We start from the raw sequence: 8,291 nt of genomic DNA, 5'->3' as shown, positions 1-8,291 counted from the left end.
CCGGGGTGGCTTGCTTTTTTATTCTACGCTGGCGGAACGGAATTTTCTGCCCACCCCTACTTATTAGGAGCCACTACACGTTTTCCCCTCAGAATCTTATCATCCAAAATGCTCAACTCATCTTTCACATTAAAGTAATTGTTCAGGGTAGAAGACAACATCCTTTTATCAGGCCAACCATTCCCAATGAATTTTTTTAACTCATTGAGATCATGGTCATTTGCATTAGCTTCTCTCCATTCTTTATCTTCAAGAGCAGCTTCGCAAATCCAATTTATGCTTGTAGAATTGACATCATCAAGATTTGATTGAATTGGTAACCTCGACATTCAGTCAGCCATGCAGTTTTTAGAGCCAGGAACAAATTCAACCACAAAGTTATAATTCGATAATCCATACACCCATCGAGCAATTCTGGGAGAAAAATTGTCAATCTCTCTAGAGTAAAAAATCTTTGAAAGAGGTTTGTGATCAGATCTCACAGAGAAAGGTATTCCCCATAAGAAAAATTTGAAATGAAGAACAGCCCAAAATACAGCTAGTGCTTCCCGTTCAATAACGGAGTAACTTTCTTCTGCACCCCTCAACGCGCGCGACGCAAAAGCAACAACTTTCAATTCACCATTGACCATCTGAGAAAGAATAGCACCTAAACCAGAAATGCTTGCATCAGTGGATAAAATTGTCTTCTTGTTTACATCAAAGTGACCTAACGTAGGTAATTTTGAAATGCACTCTTTCACACAATTGAAGGCTTCATCACACTCTTTAGACCAAACATATTGAGCACCCTTTTTTAGTAAAGATCTCAAAGGTTGAGAAATGAAAGCAAAATTCTGGATAAATTTAGAGCAAAACTCTGCCAAACCAAGAAAAGAACGCATCTGATCTTTATTAACTGGTTTTGGAGCTTCTATTATGCTTTTAGCTAGCTCAATCTTAGGACTTATTCCCTCACCAGAAATTGTGTGACCAAGATAAGTTACCGATGTAACCCTAAATTTACATTTCTCTCTCTTAATCACCAAACCTGCACAATGTAACCTTTCTAAAACTTTCCATAGAATAGCATCATGTTCCTCCAAATTCTTACCATATACTAGAATATCGTCCTGAAAAATGAGAACTTTATCTAAACCATGCAACACTTGCTTCATTATCCTTTGGAAACAAGCCGCAGCGGAAGCAAGCCCAAAAGGCATCCTCACAAATTGAAAAGCACCAACAGGCGTAACAAATGAAGTCAAATGTTTCGACTCAGGATGTAACTTAACCAGATGGTAAGCAGAGGACAAATCCATCACACTGAAAATGTTAGCATCTTTAATGAGAGCCAAAGTTTCTGTGATGTTCGGTAAAGGTTGTCTATCCACCCAAATAAATTTGTTTAAACCTCTCAAATCCGCACACAACCGAATTTCCTTCCCACCATCTTTAGGTGCCAATACCACCGGAGCCAACCATTCAGAACTTTCAATTTCTTCAATAACACCTCTTTCTTTAAGTTTTCTTATCTCGCGTTCCAATGGTTCCATCATCATGTTAGAACCTTTTCTCACCTTTGCCACAAAAGGTATTGCATCATTTTTCAAAATAATCTTGTGTTCAAAAATTTTTAAAAGCCCAAGATTACTGCCAAAAACATCAGGAACATTTTCACAAATATCTGAAGGTAATTCTTCCTTAGAAAGTAATACAACTTTTTGTTTACTATTAGGATTAAGTGTGATGCCCATATCCCTCTGATGCCTCCAACCAAGGAGATTATCACCTCTCTTCGCTACATAGATTTTACCAACTGTCTCACGATCAGCACATTAAATCTTCTTAACACCTCCATAACCCACAGGTTTGATGTCAGAAGGTAACAATTCGTAATTCTCACAACCAAACGTGTTTGACCAATTTTTGTCACCTATCATCGTATATGGTGATCCAGAATCTGTCAAAACTATTATTCTTCTCCCACCAACCATAATTTCACATTCAGGCATCTCAATGGGATCTTCAACCACACTGCCATCCTCTCGTAAACTGGAAATTATTTTGGTTTCATCTCCCATATAGTTTATGTTTTGTTGTTTGAGTCCACGACATACACGGGCATCATTACCAATTTCAATTAAAACAAGACTCTCATAAATACATCTTCCTTCAATACCTAAATTATGAAGAAGAATGGCCTGGTTACGATAAGCAGAACATATTTCACCTCTTTTCCAAGGCAAAACAGGTTCACCTTTTTCTGATAAAAAATGAGGAGGCTCAGATGAAGCAGCCATAATGAAATCGTCGAATAATATTTAGGGAAAAGAGAAAAAAAAAATGAAAAAAATGTTGTTGTTGTAATGAAGATGAACAATAGAGCATAAGTATGTCCCTCATCAAAATAGACAAAATTGGAGAAGGAGAAGAGGAGCAAGAAAAAAAAATATACATATATATATACTGCAACAGAAAAGAAGCTTGTCCATGATGTCCTTTAAGTGTGTGTATCACTGTGGAAGTCCAATGTGTACACACAGATTGTAGAATAAAAATTAAAGTGTGTGCATCACTGTATACATTCCCAAATTTTGTTCAAATTGGCAAGTAGCCTCTATGTCTGTATAATAGTGTGTGCATCACTGTGTGCACATACACTTAAAGTTCCCGTAATTTACCTCAATCCGACAAGATATTCCATCAGCTCTTCGATGACTGGAATAAAATGCTGTGGAAACCGGAAGAAAAGCTATTTGAGGAATAAAAGTGGCCGCCGGCGTCAACACGTCATAACGTACTACTACACATTAAAGTAGAATGAACGGTCTAGTTGTTAACTCTCAAGATGCATTGGGAGAGACAGTTTGTTCCTGAATGCGTCATCAGAACTGTTTCTGACTTCGTGGTGCACACATCCAGCTGGATCTCAGGTCAGTATTGCCACACACACACTTTGTACCTTCCACAAATGACCGTTGTCTAAGGGTACGGTACTTGCCGAGGCGCTCCAACGGTCAAAATGCTCCAATCTCCGCTCCGACCGCGCACACAAGTACAGGCACACCAGCAATAGACTCACGGTTAATTAGGATGACTTCAAGAGTACGAGGAATAAGTTAGTTCTTATTGCCGATTTTCTTCAGAAGAGTAAATCGGAAACACTGGATGGCATCAGCTGGGCTGACCGTCAAAATGCTCAGATCTCCGCCGTCCTCACCGCTTCACAATGAATTTAGGGGAGAATAGAAGGACGTTAGGAATTAAGAGTTTTCTTTTTACGCGTAGGTGCATTCCAAAATAGTAATCTGTGTAGGGTTGTTGTCCATGTTAATTCAAATCGTCACCAATGTTAAGAATGTATGTTTCCAGTCCTTGTTGATTCTTAACAAGTTTATTGTAGAGAAGTAAAGAATCACAACCCTCACAAACCTCGATCCAGCTCCAACTGCCAGATGAGGTTCTAAATAGAACCAAACAACAACAGAATGTGGAACACTTTACATCATGCACATGACATGGCAAGAGTTCTTAAAATGACATAACCATAACACAGTCATGTCTCTTCTCGTGTTTAGCCCTTCCGAGCGATCCGCCCTACTACTGTTAGACATACGCAGGGGGCATTGTAGGGCATTGTTTTAGGACTACTTTATTATTTCATTAAGTGCGCTCCTGTTTTCAATCGCAGCAGTCGGCAACACTGCCTCTCCGATAGTTTTGCATACAATGTTGTTGAGATTTTTCGCTGGGTAATTTGCTGTGGGAGTTCAGGTCTTCAGCCTAAAGTGAGCCCAGTACTGTGGTGTTTCTGTCATTTTATTTATTTATTTATTTGAGGTTTTATATAGCGCGAACATGACACGTTAGGGTATCAGAGAGCTTTACAGGGATAAACACGTTGCGTACAGTATATGCATAGGCAGAATACAAGGATGGGGTTAGGGAATTGACTACAGTAGGGCAAAAGTCAGAGCTATATACAGTAAACAGTAGTACAGTACCAAAATCAGCAAGCAACATGTCAACAATAAAACAAGGGGAACAATTGATACATGAGAGGCCCAAGCAATACATTAGATTATGCACAGAAACATTAGCCATGAAAAGGCAGAATGCACAATAACAGAGAGTTATTGGAGGAATTTGCTCATGAGGAAGGTTTTCACTTCCTTTTTGAAGCGCAACAAAGTAGGAATTCTTCTAATGGATGGAGGTAGCGAGTTCCAGATTCTTGGTGCGGCCTCAGAGAACGCTTGGTTATATGTTTTTACATTGCGGAATCGGGGTGGCTGGAGCACACGGTCTCTGGCGGACCGGGAGTTTCTGGTTCTCCCAGATATCACAATTTTCCGGGTGAGATACTTCGGGGTGTTCGTGTACAAGGCTTTGTGAGGGATGCAGGCCAGCTTGAGCTGGATTCTGCCTTCAAGAGGAAGCCAGTTCAAGGTCTTCAGATGTGTTGAAATGTGGTCAACTTTTTATGAGCCAAATAATAGACAACTAACGCCTGAACTGCGGTTTTTAGGTCGGAAGTATCAAGGAAGGGTTTTAGTTTTCTCAAGTAGCTCAGATGGAACCTGGCAGTTTTGGCCATCGAATCGATGTGTTCACTCATGTTCAGGTTGCAGTCCAAGGTTATCCCGAGCGATTTGCCAGAATCCACTATGGTTGGCATGCAGTTGAGTGCTGTGATCAAGTTAATCCATTCAGGGATGTCATTGGATTTTTTTGGGGGGAGATGAGAAGGAACTCCGTTTTATGGGCATTCAATTTGAGCTGGTTGTTGGCGAGCCAATGAACAGTCAGATTCAGGACATCATTCAGATAGGTAATCTCCTCAAGAGAGGAGATTTTGATGTATATCTGAGATCTGAGTGTCATCGGCATACATGTGGAAGGAGATGTTGGCCGTGCGAAGAATTTAGCTAGTGGTTCAAGGTAGGGATTAAAGAGGGTAGGGGACAGCGTGGAGCCTTGACGGTCACCGATAGAGATCGGGGAAGGAGCAGATAGGTTGTTGTTGACTAAGAATCTCTGGGTGCAGTTCTGGAGGAAGGAACCAAACCATTTGATGACGGTACCTCCTAGGCCCATCCTGTGTTCGAGACGTTCAAGAAGTTTCTCATAGTTGACTGGGTCGAAAGCCGAGGATCAACAGACAAGTTTTGCTTGATCCAGGGCTAGGAGAGCATCGTCTACAATGTGAACAATAGTGGGTTCAGAGCTATGCTCAGGCGTGAACCGGGATTGGAAATTGTCAAGTAAATTGAAATCACTGATATGTTGGCTTACTTGTAGCTGCACACATTTCTCCAGCACTTTTGCGTGAAGAGGAATATTCCTAATAGGTCTGAAGATGTCTGAAATTTCCAGGTTCAGAGTGGGTTTTTTTAGGCTGGGGATGACTTGCCCGGTTTTCAGGGAGTCAGGTATGGAACCTTGAAGAAGGGAAGCGTTGATAATAGTAGTACAGATGGGAATGATGAGTGGGGAGGTCGCCGCCAAGCAGTTGGCGGGGAGAGGGTCGTTGAAGTGGGTGTTCGGTTTTAAGGAGGCTAGAATTTTAGAGAAGGACTGGTCATCATAAACTTCGAAGTTGGACCAGTGACCCTTGTTTTTGGGTGTTGTTTGGAGGGGTCAAGAGCGGAGAAGGGCTCCAGTGGGAGGAGAAGGGCAGTTTGAGGTGGCATTGAGTTTCTTACCTAGCGAGTGATTTTGGTTGTGAAGAAGGAGGAGAACTCATCGCAGGTTATTAGAGATTTAGGGCCAGATGTAGATGGCCAAATGCCGAGCGGTAACACAGAAATTTGCAGAATTTCGGCGTTACCGACCGGTATTTGGCTGAGTGCAATGTAGGTGAGTTGAAACCTACTTGCAAAATAAGGAATCGCAAGATAGCGATTCCTTATTTTGCTCTTGCATTTAAGGAATCGGATATACCGATTCCTCAAATGCAATGTACGTAGCACTAAAAATAGTGCACTTCAGCTTTAAGGAATCGCTAATTACCACCAACTTCAAGTTGGTGGTAAGTAGCGATTTCCTTTGAAAAAGCACTTTTTTGCTTTTTTAAATGTGCCATGTGGCACACATCCATGCCCTTAGGGCATGTATGTGCGCCACATGTGCACACATGCACATTTCAGGGGTGCAACAGGGTGACCTTTGGACACCATGGCATCCTTGAAATAGCTCCCGCTATTAGCGATTCGGTAATACCAAGTCGCTAATAGTAAATAACTTCCCACTCATTCCTATGGGCCTCCTAGCCCATAGGAATGAATGGGTAGGTATTCCTTAATAACAAATTTCAATTAACGATTCGTTATTAAGGAATGTTAAGGAATCACTAATATTTTAGCGATTCCTACCTACATTCCATTTAGCGAGTCCTTAATAGCGATTCGGTAAAAATCGAAAATTGAAATTACCTACATCTGGCCCGTTGCACCAATGCAGGCACCCTTGCACCAGAGCGCAAGGGTGTCTGCGTGCAGGGGAGGATTGTTTATGTGTAGGAAGGTGTCCCTTCCTGCACATAAACAATCCTACAAATGCCATTCTGTCACTTTCATGTGTGCTGCCTCATGCAGCACACATGAAAGCGATTTAAAAAAAAAAAGTTTGTTTATGTACAGGAAGGGACACCTTCCTGTACATAAACAAACCATGACATTTTGCTTTTTCCATGTGTGCTGCACAAGCCAGCACACATGGAAAAAGCAAAAACGAGGAGAAATAATGCATTTCTCCTCGTTTCGCCATCTTAAGACCAGTTTTTACCTGGTCTTAATTTTGGTGCTGCCTCCTATGTATGCCACCCTTGTGCACAGGGGGCAGCGTCAAAATAAAGGGGTGTTGCGGTGGAACGCCTACCGCAACACCCACTGCTCACAGCTTTCACGCTTACCATAGCGTGAAAGGGAGCCTTATACACAAGGCTGCATTAAGCCACGTTAAGTGGCTTAACGCTGCCTTGTACATACGACGCAGACCCTATCATCACCACAACATCACTATAAATGAGGTTGGGGTGGCGATAGGGGCTTGTACAATTGCCCTTGAGTTTTTTGATGAACCCTGAAAGGAATGAGAGGAACGTTTATCAGTATCCTGATACCTGTGAGGTTTTTTAATGTTATCACGATTCCTAAGGTTGTACCACCCCTGGACTGTGCTCTATTCTCTTGTATTCTATTGTCCAATTTCTTCTTGGAAGAATCAGGTGTGCTTGGTGTTCTCCTTTTAGGACCACCCATGAGTTGATGTTTTGTTGCTCTAGCTCCCAAACTATCTTTACCTAATTCTGCATAGGTATCTTTGATAAAACTAGGTAATTCACGTTCCTGTTGTAAAGGAGTGAAATCCCTCAGGCGTTGGCGTATTGCCACTGCTGCTGCCTCCCCTTTTATCTTTGCTAAGTTAATAGTTGATACCTGGGAAAAGTTTCCTATCAATTTCTTCCCCAAGTTCAGAGCATGTTCTGCTCCTTACTAATTCTGTATTAGTCTCAATACATCTGGTATTACTGCTATTGAAGGGATAACATGAGTTCTGGTATATAAGGCAGCGAAAACTGTACCCCAAGAGGTACCACCCTCTATCTGGGGAGCTATCCCTATTGGCAAGCAGATTGTTAGCATTCTGTGTTTTTCTTGAGGGCTTGTGTGTGGAAATACAGTCTCTATCTGTGTTATTTTTTGAGCTATCTCGAATGGCATTTGCTCAAGTTTAATGGGCATTTTACCCATAACTGCGTGTAGTGTTTGAGGTTCTATTTTAGTTGCAGATCCCTGAATTTATCTTGCTGGTGTAGCCCTTGCTGGCTGAAGTGTGAGTGTTCTCATTACAAACTGTGTCAGGTTTGTGTAAAGTTTTAATATTTCTTTATGAAGTGGACGCAAGTCTGCTACTGGCATTGTGTCAATGTCTGGATGTGGTGTGTAAGCTGCTAGGACTCTTACGAGCGGACCAAGTATCGCTTTTTCTTTTGTGTGTGGTAGGGCGCTTTTAAACCAGTTTATGTGCTCCTGGTAGGTGAGCGGAACTTCAATGTCCTCATATGGACAGTATTCGTGTGGTGATTCATCTTCAGAGTAAGAGTGAAATGTATTTGTGCGTGCATCAGCTTGTGGGAATTTAACCCATGAATATAATACCTCTGTGCTATATGATTTGTGTGCCTCAATCACGAATGTTACTGTCCCACCCCTAGCTGTGACTCCATATTCTGCTAGTTTCAAAGTAAGGGCATCTCTAACATTTTCTGAAATGTTTATTTCACCTTCTTGTTCTTCCTCCCTTGC

The sequence above is a fragment of the Triturus cristatus genome, chromosome 1_2, assembly GCF_964204655.1.
Source record: "Triturus cristatus chromosome 1_2, aTriCri1.1, whole genome shotgun sequence".
In the NCBI taxonomy this organism is placed as follows: Eukaryota; Metazoa; Chordata; class Amphibia; order Caudata; family Salamandridae; genus Triturus; species Triturus cristatus.
The sequence above is the reverse complement of the archived record's forward strand: the minus strand, read 5'-3'. Positions refer to the sequence as shown.